This window comes from Lathyrus oleraceus, chromosome 5, assembly GCF_024323335.1.
Source record: "Lathyrus oleraceus cultivar Zhongwan6 chromosome 5, CAAS_Psat_ZW6_1.0, whole genome shotgun sequence".
Lineage (NCBI taxonomy): Eukaryota > Viridiplantae > Streptophyta > Magnoliopsida > Fabales > Fabaceae > Lathyrus > Lathyrus oleraceus.
Genome location: NC_066583.1, coordinates 520,066,170 through 520,084,654, shown reverse-complemented (window position 1 = coordinate 520,084,654; position 18,485 = coordinate 520,066,170).

Sequence of the window (18,485 nt, the reverse complement as noted above, 5' to 3'; positions counted from 1 at the left end):
TCCCAAAGCTCTCAATCATCATATATGCCTCCCAAGTATCTCAATTTGTCAATTTGATCAAGATAAACCAAAGGGCTTGAGGATTGTTTCCCAAGGAAACCCTAATTCAACTATGCATTGACTGTGCCTTGCTCATGAAACAACCTCAACCTATGATCAAATAAAATCAAGGGAAGTTCTTTCATTCATCACTTTATGCATATATGAGCCCATGTGAGTCCTCTCAAACATTCATTCATCAAGATTTGAGGTTTGGCTTTGAGAAGTTGATTAGTCAATTCATTTGACTATTTTGAAATCCACTGAGACCTAACTTTTCATGTGTTTATCAAATGAAGATGATACCAAGATAAAAAATGTTCTTAAAAACCATATAAACAACTTTCACGTTCATCAAAAATACATTTGAAACTTGGAAGGTCATCATTCATTTCAAAACATTATAGGTCATTTTTACTGAAACCCTAATTTTGGGTCAACTTCCCAAGGACCTAACTCCTTCATTTTTTATGATTTTGAGGTGGGACCAAGTGCATTGGAAATTTTGAGATGTCTAATTGAATTCTTATGTTGGACAAAATTTCATAATCCTAAAATAAACACATGTGATAATACAAAACATTATAGGTCACTTTGGACCAAAGTCATTGAAATGTGAAAAAGTCCAACTTCAAGTGCCCATAACTTTCTCATCAAAAACCCAAATGATGCAACATTTAATTCCAAATTTATTTTATTGAAAAGATATACAACTTTGATGTTTAAGGTTTTGTCATTTGAGGCTTGCATCATTGAAACAGAAGGGTTTGAAGTTGGTCCATTTTGGCAAAATTTCCATATACATTTTTTGTACATTGCACTTCATGGCCTGTTTTCAATATTTTCCCAACTCCAAATGGATTTTTGTTCAACATAACATTTGTTCCTTATGTCAAGACATTCCCAACCATTATACACATGACTATTTTTCAATTTTGCAAATGGCATTTCCGAAGAGGAGAAGTTTTGGTTTCAATTATGCATACCATGTTAAAATTCCATGCACAAGCTAATACATTTCAATTTGCACGTCCAATTTCATTTGGTTGATGTTTAGCACTCAATTTCCATTGCTTTTGGGCCTCCCATGCGCCTGTACAGGCCCATGCATGGAGGACCCAACTTCACATGCACACGAATTCTTCATGGCGTTGCATCACCCTTGGCTATAAATAGAATGCTTCATTCACTTCAAACTTCAACCTAAAGGCGCCTGAAGCTCTGCACATTTGAATCCCTAACCTTCACTCAAAGGAATTTTGATTTTTCTCTCAATTTTTCAAGCTCAGATTTCAACTTCATTGGTTGATCTCTGACTTATAATTCCTTAGCCTTGCTTCCTTGCCACTTCAAGAACAAGCTACACTGAAGAATTGGATCAGATTATGCCATTGAAAGATGTACTTCAAAGGTTCATATTCAAACTGTTTTGATTCGAATTTCTCTTAATATTGAGCATTTCTTGTATTGGTTGGTACCTCTGAAGTCCTCATGTGAGAGGCAATTGGTTTGTGCTTTTAATTTTGTGAATTGAGTAAGTTCATATTGAACACCTCATTTTTCCATCTCAGATTTCTCTCTATAGGGATCTTGAGTGGAAACTAAGGGTACATGGGTGATGTACATCACCCCAGCTTTCTAATGATGTATAGATCGTGCATTTTTGTTGAGGTTTAAAAATCTACAACTCTGGCCGGAACAGTGAGGTTCACCGGAGAAGACGGTGGTTTCCACCACCGTCCCCACGTGGATGAGTTCCTGGCCCTTGGATCCATTGCCTCAGATCTAATCTTGGCTCTTGGTTTGGCTGACTTCCTTTAATGCCATGTGATTTGCTGTTGACCAAGGTCCATCATGCGCGCGCGTCTCCCAGCCTTGTGATCAGCCACGTCAATTAATGAAGTGGGATCCAAGCGCTGTGGATTTTTGCAATTTCTAAAATTCCATTTTAATTTTCTTTTATTCCATTTTATTTTAAAAATTCATAACTTCTTTATTTGGAATCACAAAAATATGGGACCAATTGCAAAATTCTAGTTTCTAAAAATGATTTTTATTTATCTTTGTGATTCCATTTAATATTTTTTGTGAATTATTTCATTTCAGTTTGTTTTAATTCATTTAAAATACTTTTCAATATTCAAAAATACCAAAAATATTTTCTTAACATCTTTGGATGATGATGAATCTATGAAAAATATTATCATCAATTTTCTAATTGATTTGAGATTTTAGTTCAATTATGTTATTTTTCTTCATTTTTAATTGTTTAAAATTAGTTTTTGTTTTCAAAAAATGTTAAAAAAAATTGTCAAACCTTGTTTGACCATGTTAGACTTATGATGATCCAATTGGACTTTTCCAAGTTAATTTGAATTGGATTTGGAGTTTGACCTTTATTTGATCATTTTAATTCAAGTATCATTCTAATTCCAAAAAAATACCAAAAATATGTTTATTGTTTCTTGATTTCAAAGCTTCATCTCACTTCTGTTTACCATTGATTGATGTTGATTCCATTCATGTTTGATCGATGTGTTTTACTTATGTCATTTGAATTTCAATTTTGTACATTCCATTTCCATCTTCTTCTTCTTCTTTTTTCTTTTTGACCAATGAGTTAATGATTGGTGGTTAGCCTTGACATATGAGAGGCTTAACCTTCTTTGATTCAAATCAAATTCATCTTGATCAAAGATCAAGTGAATTGCTTTGCATTGAAGATAGGTTGTTTTTTTGTCAAGCAAAAAACCTAAATCCATACAAGGTTATTCTTTTTTTCTTTTGGCATGGCAAGTTGTAGGAGCTTGGCTTACTAGTAATTATCTCTAACTTGTATTTATTTTCCTATAGTTTTATTGGCCGACCTCAGATAGGTGTGACTACTACATTAGTCCACTTACGATTGCTTAACATAGCGCTAAATTGCCTTATGGTATACTAACACTAACTACTAATTACTAACTTTTAATTCAAGCATTTAATTCTTGAAATTTACTTTAATGCAGTTTTAATTTATTGCTCATTAATTCATTTGTCTTTGCCCTTTGCTCACTTGAGCTCATTTTTATGCTTATGCAATTTGCCTTTTGCTCACTTGAGCACATTATTGTGTATATACTATTGCATTGTGTTTGTTTTGTTTTTGTTTGTGTGAACCCAATGCAAATGGAGAAAGGACTTAGATTTAGGACCTTACCTATGCTAAATGGAGTTTCAAGAGCAACTAGGCCTCATGTCTTTAGAATGCTAAATATGTTGAAGAGTAACTAGGCCTCATGCCTTTAGAATGATTAATTTTGAAAGATGAATTGAAAGGACCCTAATTCTAAACTCACTCTTGTCCATTCTTTTATTGCATTGTGGAACTTTTTGATTTGTGTGTTCTTGTGTGGTAGGGATCCTAAACTTGAGCCAATTAGAAGGACCATTGTCATGGACATCCAAGATAAGAGATACAAAAGCCAATTGGAAGATTCCTAGGAGCTTGATTGATTATTTGCTTGATTGCTTGAGTTAATTGCTTATTGCTTGCTAAGTCCAAAGGAAAGGAGCAACTTGGATCATCTTTATGATCTCAAGAAGGGAACTCCAAGTGGTTTTATTTCTCTTCCCTCATATTTGCATGTTTAGGACCTAGCCCTTCTCTTCTTCTCTCCACTCTAACCCAAGCCAAACTTTTGTGCAAACATTAACATTGTTTTCAAAATTAGAAACCTAAGCACTATGCCTTTGATTTTTCAAACCATTTTCATAATACTTATTTTGAATTGAATCTTAAGTCAACTTTGACTTTATTTTGTGAATACTTTTCATTTGTAAACACAACTCACTCAAATTGTTTTTTATGGTTCCAATGACCATTGGTATTAAAGCTTTTCATAAACATTAGCTATTAGGTTTGAGTTATCCTAGAGGTTGATATAATACTCACCTGTATCCTTAGTGATGAACTATAAGTCTTCCATGCTTATTATAGGGTTAACCCCTCACTACCATGTTGAAGCTCTCCTCACATGGTGGATTTGTGGTTTTTGGATTGAGTTTTCTCCCTTTGATAACAAAAGACCTTAAGGCTTTTGACCAATCAATTCACCAACTTCTTTTGATATTTTTACCCCGAACTAAGAGGTTTTGATCCTACCTTTTAAGATGGTACGTAGGTAATGGGTTTATCCATTCAAACACAAAAATTGTAAATAATTTGTATATTCTTTTCTCATCTCCCCAATCATGTTTTCACAAATATTTTCACAAATACCAACCTACCTTACAACATTTGTAAAAAGGGCTCCCTTAGAGTACTAAGGATATTTTGGGTGCTTAAAACCTTCCCATTGCATAACCAACCCCCTTACCCAGATCTCTGACATTTTTATTAGTTTTTGATTTGATAAAGCTTCTCGGTTTTTGTTCGCTTTCTAACCTTTCCTTTGGATAAAAAGAAGTGTGGTGGCGACTCGAATTGTATGATTTACTTTTGATTTACTCAATAAATCTAAAGGTAACGAATACCCCACTACAACAGCAAGCAAGCTGCGGCTTGAAACACAACTGAAGCTGAGAAAAACGCGACATCCGCGTTGCAAACGGGAAGCTGCGAAATAAGCAACTTTGAAATTCACCAAATAACATCAGCTTCATAGCACGATGCATAAGCCACACGCTGCAACCAAAAAAGGGCAATACAAATTCAAAATGTAGCAGCTATAAGCCGAAAACAAAAACGGTAGTGAAAAATTCCAAATGCAAACCAAACTCACTTGTAATTCTATAAATACGTGTGTTTCCCAATTGAGTCTTCGGTTCCGCACGCTTTCTGTTTCTTTTTCATAACCACTTCCGCTAACAAACTCACAAACCACCATCGTCGCCTTCAACCGTCTTCCGCCATCATAACCATCCTACCTTCTTGCGTCATCGCCTCATCCTCACACTCTTCCTCTTCACCTTCATCTTCACCCCAAAAAATCACAGAAGAATCACAAAGCCAAACCAACATCACAATGCAACGTGAGCGAACAACAACGACGAAGCGGAGCAATCTTCTCCGTTAGTCAACGTGAGAACACCTGTTCTAGATCTTTCACCATCGTGCGCTCTTCGCCGTTGCAAGGAATCAATCAGAGGGACACATCTATAATCTTTGTTCATCGGAGTGTGTGTTAATTACCGGAGCGGTGGATCTCCATTCTCTGTTGACGGTAAGATTCTAATCAATTTGCTAGGTGGAGTTTGTTTTCTCACTTAGGTTAGGTTAGGAAAGTTGGACATAGAGTATGGTGTGACATGTTTCATTGGAGTGAATCGCCATCTCTGGTGACAATTACGACGCGACAACGTGCGCCGTAGGAACATACTTTCTCCTTTAGAGCCGTTCACGCGAGTCAGTGAAGGAGGCTAAAGCTTCCGTCCATTTTTATTTCTCTCTGTTTTTATCCACTGCTATTGGGCCCTTTGGTGTAAATCCGAAACTGTTTTTGCTTCACACCTCCTCATGGCCAATGCGCTCCCCCTTCGTTGGGCCTAAATTCCAATTTCAGGCCCAATCTTCTATTGTTAACATTAGTCCTAATTAACCTTTTAGGTATTTAGGATTAGGTTTAAGTTAGGTTAATAGTTTAGGTAATTTAGATTAATTCTAGGAATTAGGTTAGTATAATTAGGGTTTTAGAATTTAATTTTGATAATGACTTAGAATATAATTGTTAGATAATTAGGAATTTTCTAGATAATTTTAGGATTTTAATAGATTAATATTAGTGTTAGTCTTAGGATATTAACTAGGTTGTTAGATTAATATTTGTTAATTGTGTAGAATTTAATTTCGATAATTGTCATAGAACTGATTGATAATTTTGTTTTGGAATTTTAATTGCTTAATTCTAGAATTTAGTTTTTGTTATTTGTTTACTGTAGACATTTGTTTAGATTTAATATTTGATTGTAATTCTCTTGTTATTTCTCTTTTGATCTTGATTCACATCTAACATCTTGTAATCTTTTATGCGCTTTCTAGTTTAGGACACAATTGCACACACATGGCTTTCTCTTGGGCTACCTGACAATGACACCTATTATTTCCTGGACTCCCTTGTACTTTACATGTACCCTCCTACCCTTTCCGATGTATGCTTTTCCTTGTTTTCTTTTATTGCTTTATAGTTACTCCTTAAGCATTATGAGCGATCACTTTTTCTTCATCGATAATCAAACCCTTGATCCAACGTCAAACGGTCTTTTTTTTCAAATCAAAATCAATAAGAAAACCCTTGATCCAACATCAAGCGGCCTTTTCAAATCAAACTCAAAAACAAAATAAATGGCGATTAGGATTGTACGCCGCGAGCCTTAAATGGTAAAGAAGGTATGAGACTAGAGCCTTCCTACACTCATTTTGAATGCTTCGAACATAAGACATGTGCTTTGGTAGTTCGAGGTATTCACCTTTATCCATAGTCTTTAGTGTAATCCGAAATCAATAACACTTCCTAAAAACTTAAAATAATTTCAACTCATTCAAACCTTTTGTTTGAGCCTTAGGGCGACACAATCTAAAACCCTTCTTCAAGGTAATAAAATCAACAAAACAAACAAACATTTTAAACCCACGAACTACGGGGCTCTGATTTCTCACTTCAACAAGTGGGCATACACAGGTACGAGGATCCAATCCTTGGCGAGCACACTAATTTAAAATCTACCTCCACTCTGCAAACCTTTGGCAAGCAAACATTCGATAAACAATACACATGTAAGCACAAACATCCTAGATGGTTCCCATGGAGTACCATGGATGTGAGGGGTGCTAATACCTTCCCCTTGCATAACCGACTTCCGAACCTGTTCGTGGTTACGACGACTATGCTTTGGGGTTTTCTCGATAGTTTCCTATTCCTTTGGAATAAATAAAAACCGATGGTGACTCTGTATTTTTCGCGTAGCGACAGCTGGCGACTCTGCTGGGGAAACATCCCTAAGTAAGTCAAGCCTAATATAGGTTGCTTCCTCACATGTGTGGGTGCTTATCCTTTCGATATTTCTTACCTTATTTATTACCGTTTGCTTTAAATTTTGTAATCTATTATGTGGTTCCACGATTCAATGGTAGTGATGGATAGTACTTTGATTGCAAGAAGCCTTGTGGGAAAGACTCTCTACCCGAGTCTAGATTGAAAAATTAAGATATGAGAGGTTGAGTAGTATGGGCCACCGAGAAGCTTTTCTCGTAAGGGTCAATACGAGAACCTCGCCTAGAGTAGATTCTTTTGGAGACGTTGACGACTGTCAAGGTATTGGCATAAGCGATCAATGTTTTCATTAGGATCCATGACTCTAAGGACCTTTGTAGAACATTGAACATTCGACCAATTAAGATTGATGGTCATGTAGTACGGGTCCCTGAGAAGCTTCTCTCGCGAGGGTGGGTACGAAGATCTCACTAAAAGTAGATTTTCTTGATGGATTTGACTACCGACAAGCTTTTGCCGTAAGCGGCAAACAGTCAAGAAGGTCCATGACTTTGAGACCCTTGTCCAGAACCCGATGTCGATGGTCGTGTAGTATGGGTCCCCGAGAAGCTTTTCCCATGTGGGTCGGTACGAAGATCTCACCCAGAAGAGGCTCATTTGAGGGAGTTGGCGACCCACAAGCTTTTGTCGTAAGCGCCAAACAGCTAGATGAATCGATGCCTCTGGGGTCCCTATCTATAAACCTAGACTCCAACCAGTGAGATCCTAATTATGGAAAGCCATCATTGTTATCCTCCATCCGTATCTTGAATCGGTGATCCTATGATCCTGCGTAATTGTGTTAGGCTTGTGAGAACCATGCTTGTGTATCATTCATTCATTCATCCATGCATTCATGCATCATAAAAAAATCTTCAAATATAATATTCATGCATCATTCTGCATATCATCAGACAAAAGCCAGAAAACTTACCATTTGGCCCTTCTGTCCAGAATCATCCACAGTTAAGCTGACTTCCCAAAACTCCCACAACACTCGTAGTAATCAGAGATTGCTCATGGATCAGTTGGAATAGAACCAAGCTGCTATGATGGAGGATATGACCACTGTGAAGGCTCAGATGGGTCAAGTTGTTGAAGCCCTGCAAGCTTTGGCTAGGGGACAAGAGGAAATGCGTCAGGCTACTCTATGAGTCGATGCCGCCAACCCTGCTGTTGTGACGATACCAATGAATCCACTAGGAGGAGCTGGTACACCTGTTGTATCTCAACCACCTCTCGAGAGAGGTCCAGTATACCAAAATGCTGCTCAGACCTTCAATATCCCTGTCAATGGGAGAGCTCAACCTGAGATTGACGATCATCAAGATGCTTTCTGCATTACAAAGGATGACTCAGTTTATGACGCTTTTGGCCCTTCTGCTGCTGACCTCGAAAGGAGATTTTGTATGGTGGAGGAGAGATTCAAGGCGATGGAAGGTCCCGATACCTTTGGGCTGGATGCTGTCGCCATGTGCTTAGTGCCAAGCATGAAAATTCCTCCTAAGTTCAAATTTCCAAGCTTTGAAAAGTATTATGGGGTCACCTGTCGAAAGACCCACATTTGACCTTTTTGTAGAAACATGGTTGCTCATTCTGATGATGAAAAACTCTTAATGCCCTTATTCCAAGACATCCTTAGTGGAGCTTCTCTGGAATGGTATATGCAGCTCGAGCGCACGCATGTACGAACCTGGAGGGAACTTGCTGAAGCCTTCTTGAAGCATTATCGGTATAATTCATACATGGCTCCCAATCGGACTCAGCTCCAAAGCCTTGCTCAGAAGCCATACGAATCGTTCAAAGAATACGCCCAACGATGGAGAGATCTAGCTACCAGGGTTCAACCCCCTCTTCTTGAAAGAGAATTGATAGACATGTTCGTGGACACCGTCCAAGGGTCGTATTTTGAAAGAATGATTGGAAGTACCACCTCGCGATTCTCAAACTTGGTTATTGCTGGAGAGAGAATCGAGAACGACTTAAAGATTAGCAAGATACAAGATACAACAAATGTGGCTAGTGGAGCAAAGAAATCCCTTTCTGGATTCCCAAAGAAGTAGGAAGGGGAGACCAATTCTACCACATTCGCTAAAGGGGGAGCGGGAGTTTACCAAATGACATACTATCAGGTGGCAGCAATAACACCTAACCCCTACCTGCAGCTAGCGCATGCTATTCCTACTGGTCCTCCAGCCATGCAATATCAGCAACGCTGTGCTCCTCGGCAACCTTTTTCTCCACAATAACAGAACTCCTATCAGCACGGTAGACAAGGACCGAGGAGGCCTCCCAGAAGGTTTAATCTAGTTCCCATGCCGTATGGACTTCTGCTAGCTCATTTGCTCAAGGATTCATTGGTTCAGCTAAGAGAAGCTAAGGCTCCTCCAGTACCTCTTCCTCCCAGGTTTGACATGAACGTCAGCTGCGAGTATCACTCTGGGACGCCAGGGCACTCGATTGAGAATTACAATGTCTTCAAGCACAAAGTACAAGACTTGATTGACTCAAAAGCCATATCGTTCACGCCAGTTGTGCCAAACAACCCCGTGCAGGAAAGTACATCTACAGTGCCATAGTCAGAGCAGCGGTAGATCTGAAGGATTGGTATCTGTGGGATTGTCTAGTCAGCTTCCTCTATAATCAAGACCCCAAGAAGTGGGAGAATAAGTCGGATCTTTCCAGCAATCATTGGTTCAATCATGTTCATGCGTGATTTTCTTGGTTGTCATTTGTAACATTCATTTGTAATAAACTCGTTTGTTTTTTAATAATAATGACATTGAAATGAATATACATGTTTTGAATAAATCCATTCGTGTGCACTCATACTTTATTTTGTCAATATCCAACTGTTGGTTTTAAGAGGAGGAGAATGAAATTAAAAAACGCGAAATCACTGCTCGTACGCTTTTGAGTAAAACCTTGCTGATGATGTAAGGCATTGTTTCAAATCCCAAACACCGGAGATATAAGGAAGATAATCCCTAGTCAACCCCTTCGAGCCAAGGAGTAGGAGTTTCTTTCTATGCATAAAACCCTCAATCTTAAACCGGGGTAGGGTAGTCGTCAGGTAGTTTGACCAAGCATTCAAACTTCAGAAGAAGAGTGTCCTATCTGAGGATCAATCATATCTTATCCCTCACAAGAGGTCGGAAACCCCAAATTCCAAACGCTTGTCCCTCACCCACAGAGGCCCGAGGCAGTCACAACTCTTCCAGTCAAACGGACAAGTGTCACACGATTTGTTTCAACAAAAAGAAACAGGAAAAATAAGAAAACAAAAACAAAAAGAAAGAAAGCCCGCTAAGTAGAAAACTCGAAAATGATGACTTAGGAAAAAATTAGGGCATACTTGTGGATTGTAAATTTGAATCAATCCATCAAAAGTAGGGAAATGAAAAAAAACAAATCTCCAAAAGAGGAATCAAGAGAAAATTCTCAGCAAGAACAAATTCGTGTGGCTACAAACCAAATAAGAGAAGGGTGATTGCCCCACCAAATACCTCGTGGGTTCATGAACTTTCACTCCCAAATCCCTTTTGGAAGAAGAACGCTTGTATTGAACTAGCTGAACGTAGGAATAGAGAACATCACGAAGAGCAGGTGGGTTAGGATAGGTTTGAGGCTTATATCCTTCCTTTCTTAAACCGTGAACTAGGCCACATTACAACTCTCAAAAGACCTAATTGAAGCAGGGTTTATTTCGAAGGTGTACTATAGTCAGAACGATCGTGTTAAAACTGACTCCTCATCAATTTGCTCATATGTGTTGATATTTATATGGCATTCCTTATCAGTGATGCATTCATTATATGTCATAATTTCAGATAACATGCTTGGATTTCAAAACTGCTTAAAAATGACATTGCATTATCATTTCCAAAAATGAACTTGTCTTACTCATGAGTAAGCATCTGACATCAAGGGATCTACCACAATGAACATAAATTGAGGAGCTTGATGATAACGAAAGTGCAGAATGCCTGAGACCTCCATTGAGAAGGGGCAAATCACTTCTCTTGATCATATCAATCAGAATGTTTGAAGACTCTGTCGAGCCGAAAGACAAACCACTTCGAGATCCCGTCGATCAGAAGAAGTCACGTCAAGAAATTTCTACAAGATTCAGTCAATCTAAAGTAGTCAAGTCGAGATTCGATCAATCTCTCTGAAGATCAGTAAGTCAGGGGCATTCCCTCAAAGATCAGCCAACCAGAGGAAGAGTTACTTCAAAGCTCGTACTTGGGTAGGCCACCCCGAGAGAACAAGAAGTCAATCTCCCTAAGATAGTTAATCAGAGGAATGCAGTTCCGAGACACTGGGGCAGATCTGATTGAGATAATCCACGATGAAGTTGCTTCCTAACTTGCGATTGGGGCAATCTGTGTAGATACCCAAAAAACTGGGGTCGAGACGATCCAAAGAGATGAAGGACTTCCCCCTACCTATGAAAGCTTTTCATATCCAGCTTGGGGCATCCAAAGGGCTATGTCAGATCCATCCTCCACCCACATCAAGAAGTCATATGTTGGGAAGTCGTGCGAAACGCAACCCACACTCCATAAATCATAAGCCAACCCAAGCAAATTCCCTCAGCATTCATTGCATCGTACCCAAGATTAGGGCATCCGTAGATCCTCATATCATTGCATCAACTTGTCATGCATAATTCATATCATTTCATTCATGCATATCATCCAGCATAACACAAATCTCTCTAACAAGGCAGAATCAAGCCCAAAACTCTCTTGGCATTATTCCTCATCCAATTCTGTTGGAAAACCTCTGGCAAAGTCCAATTCTTGTTAGCAAAACCCATATCTCTCAAATTCGAAAACTAATTTAGCCATCATCAGTGTCTACCACTTTTTTCAATACCCATCAGTGTTAATCCCCACTCGTCAGTGTTTATCACTTGTTTCGATACCTTTCGGTATTGATATCTCTTTTCCCCAACCACAAAGTTGTAGATAATAAGCTTTCTTTCAATGACAAATGTTATGATGTTATTACCTCTAACCTCAGAGTTGAGAGAACATCCTATACCCGACCTCAGAGTTGACGCTAATTCCTACATCAACCTCGGAGTTGTTGCTACTTCCTTCCCCAACCTCAGAGTTGTTGTCTTTCTCTTTCACCCGACCTCAGAGTTGATGTCAACCCATACTCCATCCTCAGAGTTGTTGTCTATTTCTCTTATTCCCCAACCTCAGAGTTGTTGTCTATTCCTTTCATACCCCAACCTTAGTGTTGTCACCCCTTTTCCAACCTTAGAGTTGTCGCCCATTACCAACCTCAAAGTTGTATGTTCACCTTTTCTTATCCCAACCTCAGTGTTGCCCCCCCTTTTCCAACCTTAGTGTTGTCACCCCTTTTTCAACCTCATAGTTGTCGTCACTTTTCGTATTACCCCAACCTCAGCGTTGTATGTTTCCTCTCCTTTCTCTGATATCAAAGTGGTTGTTTACCATTTCATTTCCAACCTTAGAGTTGACGATTATCGTCCTTTTCCGACCTCAGAGTTGAGTATCTACCTTTTTTCCACTTCAGAATGGATGTACCGTGTTATCCCCTGCGTCAGAGTTGAATGACTATCTTTTCCCGGCCTCAGAGTTAAATAACTATCTTTTTTCAGCCTTGGAGTTGAACGACTACCTTTTTCCAACCTTAGAGTTGATGGTTATCATTCTCACCTCAGCCTCAGATCTAAACATCTAATTTTTTCAACGTTGGAGTTTATGAACTTTTTGCCTCTAGCCTCAGAGCTGAATGGCTACCTTTATGAAATTCTTATTCTCCAACCTCATAGTTGATATCTGCAAACCCAACCTCAGAGTTGACGTCTACTACCTTTGGTCCTGGTCTTAGAGTCGATGTCCATGCTATTATACCCAACATCAGAGTTGATGCCTATCTTTTTTCCAGTCTCAGAACCGATATTGATCACAATTCGTTTCCAACCTCGGATTTGAGAATGTTCAGTTTTATCCCAATCACAGTATTGAGGTCAAAATGTTTCAATCCCCAACAATCAATGTTGCTCTTGCTTCTGTCCCCAACCTCAGAGTTGTCAACCAACTATTTACCTTCCACTTCCATACTGTCGTCCCCAGTAAGGTCATCTGCCATCCCGAATTTTAGGATTTGTATGGCGAACCATTTCATAATTCCAAAAACACAATTTCCAAAGAGATATCCCCCAGCGGAAAATTCTTTCTCGGTGCCTTCTAAAAACTTGTTAGTAGAGATAAAATGAAAAAATAATCAATCATACTGCATTAGCATACTACATACGTCATACATATCTAACCGCTCATATATACCCATATACCACATAACATTCCAATTCCCAACAGCTTCCTTGCATAAAGACCATCATGTTCATCACACATACCAGTGAAGAAGTTCCTTGTGACCTATCTTCATATTGCATTTCATTTGTTCATGGTGGACAAATTTTCCGATATTTTAGTATTTAATCCTCTCCTACCTTGATTGTTTGGAAGTTGTTGCTATCCATACATTAAGGTCCGAGAATATTAAATAGGGGCAACTGTCATACCCCAAAATTTTCCCTACCCTTCATATTGATCATATGGATCACTAACCCCAAATATTTGCATATCATCTTCAAGCATTCATTTCATTTGAATAAGCATGGTTCAACACAAGGAGACACGTGACTTGAATTCATTTGTTTTTGGTTCGGTTGGAATCATCAGTTCATTGCCTGTTATCATTACAGTCATCATCTCGTTGCCATGTCAATAATTGTTCCAATTAATTCTAAGACCATGTTGATTTCAACTTCAAATTAATTTTTGAAGTTTAGATTGATTTTTGAGGTTAGATTTGATTTGTGGAATTTTAATTGATCTTTGAGTTTCTGATTAATTGTAGAAGTCATTGCGTTATTTTGAAGGTCGATATTTTGGTTTCGATAATTTTAGATTCCCAAATTCACGCCTAGTTGGTCACCTATTATATACCCAGTAACCGGTATCCCTGGTGTTCCTTCCTTCTGCTCCCTATTATGACTTTTTGTCCCCCGTGGAGTCAGATTTTCCTGAGTTGAGATGTGCCTTTTGGGTCCTCCTCAGATGTTTCGGATGATTGATATCTCTCACCCTTATACCGGTCTTAGATATTCTTTCTCCCTGAGCGTGTTGTCCTCTCACCCAGTAACCGGTGTTTTGATAACATGTCTCTCTTTGAGTTTATTGCCCAGTAACCGGTAATTTCTCGTTGTTTCTTCCTCAGCTGAGTCCTTTGTGGACGTCCCCGTCTGAGTCCGGATTTTTATCCGATGTATCCTTTGTGGATAGTTTTTACTGTATTGGCGTATTCCCCTATACATGCACCTTGGCGTCAGCTCGAGTCTTTCCGTCAATTTATTTTCGTGGAATCCCTTCGTGTCTCCCAGCAAGTTTTCAAGTCGTGACCTGCTCACGCATTTCCCCCAGAGTCTCTGTCTCCCTAGTGAGTGTGTTACTCCTATGGATCTTCAGCTTCTCCCGATTTCTTTTCCTTCGTGGCAATTATTCACCATGAAGATTTTATTTTGCATACATACATTTGCATCATGAGGTCTCTGAAGGAGAATTGCGGTCCAAAACGCAGCGGAAATTAAAATTTTCTCCTTAGAGATCCTTACGAATGGTCATGATCAGTGATAGAATATTTACCTCTTGTGACGATTGAAACCTTTGGTGCAGATCTCTTGTGACGATCAAAACCTTTGATGCGATCCACGGAGCGATCACGAACGTTGAACGATGACAACGTCTCTACTCAGTCCACACGAACGGATTCCTTCAATCTCAGTGCTAGCTGGTACGAATGAAGGCTTTGAGTGAGAGAGAGAGAGTAAAAACGAAAATAATGCAACCGCTATTAATGCTTCTGCACAAGGGTTCTATTTATTGAACCACTTGTGTGGGCTTCAAGCTAAAAAGCCCACTTGTGTATTTTGGCCCATATCTTATAATATACCCAAAATCACTTAAGCCCATGGTACCTTACCATATTTCGTATTCTACTCAAGTACACCGTACCTTACGATGTTCTATAATTCACTTAAGGGCACCGTACCTTACGGTATTCCTTAGTTACTCTATCTCTCATCAATCCGTCCTTTGTGTGTGACCCTGTAGGTTTTCGTGACGTTGGCAATTATATTAAATCACGCATTTAACATAATAAACAGTGAGCGGTATCTAGCAACACATCACTGCTACCCAAGACACGAAAATGTCATGTGATATGACAAAACCTTTCTGTGATAATACTTATGTGTATAATTACCCTTTTGCCCTTATGTCTATATTGAACACAAGGCATAGACCGTGTCATCCTTGTCCAGTTCAATATTGGGCCCATAGACATTTATCCTGTTATGCAGGATGGGCAAATTCCATCTAGGTCACTCATGTCCCTCAGCATGCTTCGTGGAGTACCCATCAACTGTCTTTATGGTTATCCAGTTACGGACAACGTTGGATCAACAATAAAGCACTCGACTCTACATCTAGGGTCCATAGTGGTTTCAGGTCGAAGAGTGGTATACACCATTATCACCATGAGAATAACTTATGACACTTTGCATAACTTTCTATATAGTATTCTCATAGAGGGTCAATCCGGTAGAAATATTACTCCTAATATTCATACCTATGTTTAAGACTTGATAACTTTTTATCCATGATCCATGAGATGTGATCATCAGTCTACAAACATAATAGTCTTAATGCTTTAATGTTATACCACTTCACACTAAAGCTCGACTACGGATACTTTAAGAATAGTGTCCTTATGTTTAATGTGTTCTCATGATTAAGTCACACTTAATACATTAAACGGACTATCTATTCCAGGGACTTTATTAATCAACCATAATAAAGAAAATGCCTTTTATTATTAATAAATAATTCGATACAAGTACCAAAAAGTATTGGCCTCTAGGGCTTACACCAACAATCTCTTAGGGACCAAAATTCGTCTCTTTGATATTATTTAAGCTCATTCTATCTCGTCGAGATGAAGATTTTAACCTTCATATCTCCGGCTAGAATTACCTTAAATAGGGGCATCTGTAAGACCCTAATTTTGACCCTAAGATCCCTCATGGCATCATGTTATTGCACAAGTGCATTGCCTTAAGGATCATAGGATGTTTGGCTCCTTAACCTTAGGGTTGGGATTTGTTTGAGTGTTTTGAGACCACCAAGCATGCTTGTATTGTATATTATTGCTTTTCTTATTTGTTTACTAACCAAAAGCACAAAAATATGTCACTAACTCTTTTTGTTTTGAAGCTCAAGTGATCATGTGCTCCACAATGCTCCTAGGAGGCTCCTAAGCCCAATGAAATGGCTAGATGAAGATGAGAAAAAGCATGAAAATGGTCCACAATGCTCATAATCATCATATATGTCTCCCAAGTATCTTAATTTGCCTATTTTATCAAGATAACCGAAAAGGCTTGAGGATTGTTTCCCAAGGAAACCCTAATTTCATTGTGCTTTGACTGTGCCTTTCCCATGAAGCAACCTAAACCTCTGATCAAATTTAATCAAGGGAAGTTCTTTCATTCATAATTTTATGCATACATGAGCCTATTTGAGGATCCTCAATCATTAATTCATCAAGATTGGAAGTTTGGCCTTGAAAAGTTGACCAGTCAAGTCATCTTACTAAGCTGAGCACCAATGAGATATAACTCTTGATGTGTTTGTCAAATGAAGATGACCCCAAGATAAAAACTGTTCTTACGAACCATATGAACAACTTTCATGTTCATCAAAAATACATTTGAAACTTTTAAGGTCATCATTCATTTCAAAACATTATAGGTCATTTTGACTGAAACCCTAATTTTGGGTCAACTTACCAAGGGCATAACGTTATTAATTTTAATGACTTTGAGGTGAGACAAAATGCATTGGAAAGATTGAGATGTCTACTTAAAATTCTATGTTGGACAAAATTTCATAATCCTAAAGGAAATACATGTGATAATGCAAAACATTATAGGTCATCTTGGACCTAATTCATTGAATTTGAAAAAAGTACCCAACTTAAAATGCCCATAACTTGGTCATAGAAAATCCAAATGATACAAACGTTGAGTCTAAATTGATCATCTTGAAAATATATACAACTTTGATGTTGGAGATGTTTTCATTTGCAGCTTGCATCATGAAAACAAAGGGGTTTGATTAAGCTTGTTTTTGGTGAAATTTTTCAAAGTGATTTGAATATGTTTTATACTTGAATTTTCACAGCCAGTTTTCATCAATTTGTACATGCCAAATGATTTTTTTTCCCAACATGACTTTTGTTCCTTATTTCAAGAGCTTTACAACCATTACTCACAATACTCATTTGGATCTACCATTTGTGAGTTTCGAATTTGTTTCCATTTCTGTGCATTTTGGTATTTTTATGTTATAACTTGAATTGCATGCTTGTTCAGTCCAAAGTGCACGACCAATTTCCCTTCACTTGATCTCAACAAGTTGTTTCATTTATCATTAGGCCTTCCACACGCTTACACAGGCCCATGCAATGCAAATTCAAATTCTCATGCACATGAAAGAAACGTGTGATCAGCCACATTCAACTATAAATAACACCTTCATGAGCTTCATTCGCTAACCTTTTGGAGATCCCAAGTGCTGCAGGAGTGAAACCATAGCCATTACCAAAGGAATTAATCACTTTTCTTTAATTTTTCGAGCTTGAAATTCAGCATCATTAGCTGAGTTTTAAAGCCAAATTCTTTAGCCTATCACTTCCATTACATTCATAGATCAAAGAGGAGCAAGGATCTTGGAGAATCCATGGCCAGAAGTTCATCAATTCAGAGGTATAATCTCAAACTATTTGGATCTAGAACTCTCAATTCAATGTAGCATTCTTGTGTTTCTATGGTTTTCTGAAGTCCTCACACTTGAGGCAAGCCATTGGTGCTTTCAATTCTTCATTTCATGAGCAATCAGTATGAACACCATGAATTTATCCTTCACATTTCTCTCAATATAGGAAGAGTGAGGGAGATCCATTGGTACATTGATGATCTACATCACACGAGCTTCATTTCCATGTCCTTGTTTTCCATTTCCATTAAGATTTATTTCTCTGCAACTGGTGGCCGGAAGTTGTTGTTTCGCCGAAGAAGATGGTGGTTTCCACCACCACCACCACGTGTGTCACTTGTAGCCATTGGATCACCTTGTCACGATCTAATCTCACACGTTCATTTTAAATACTTCATTTAATGCTGGATGTGGCGCGGTTGACTTGGATGTATCGTGCGCCATCAGATCTGAACCGTGCCAGATGCCGCGTCAATTAATGAATGCGCATCTGATTGCTATGGCTTTTTCACTTATTTTCATTTTCCATTTATTTTCTGTTAATTCCTTTTATTTT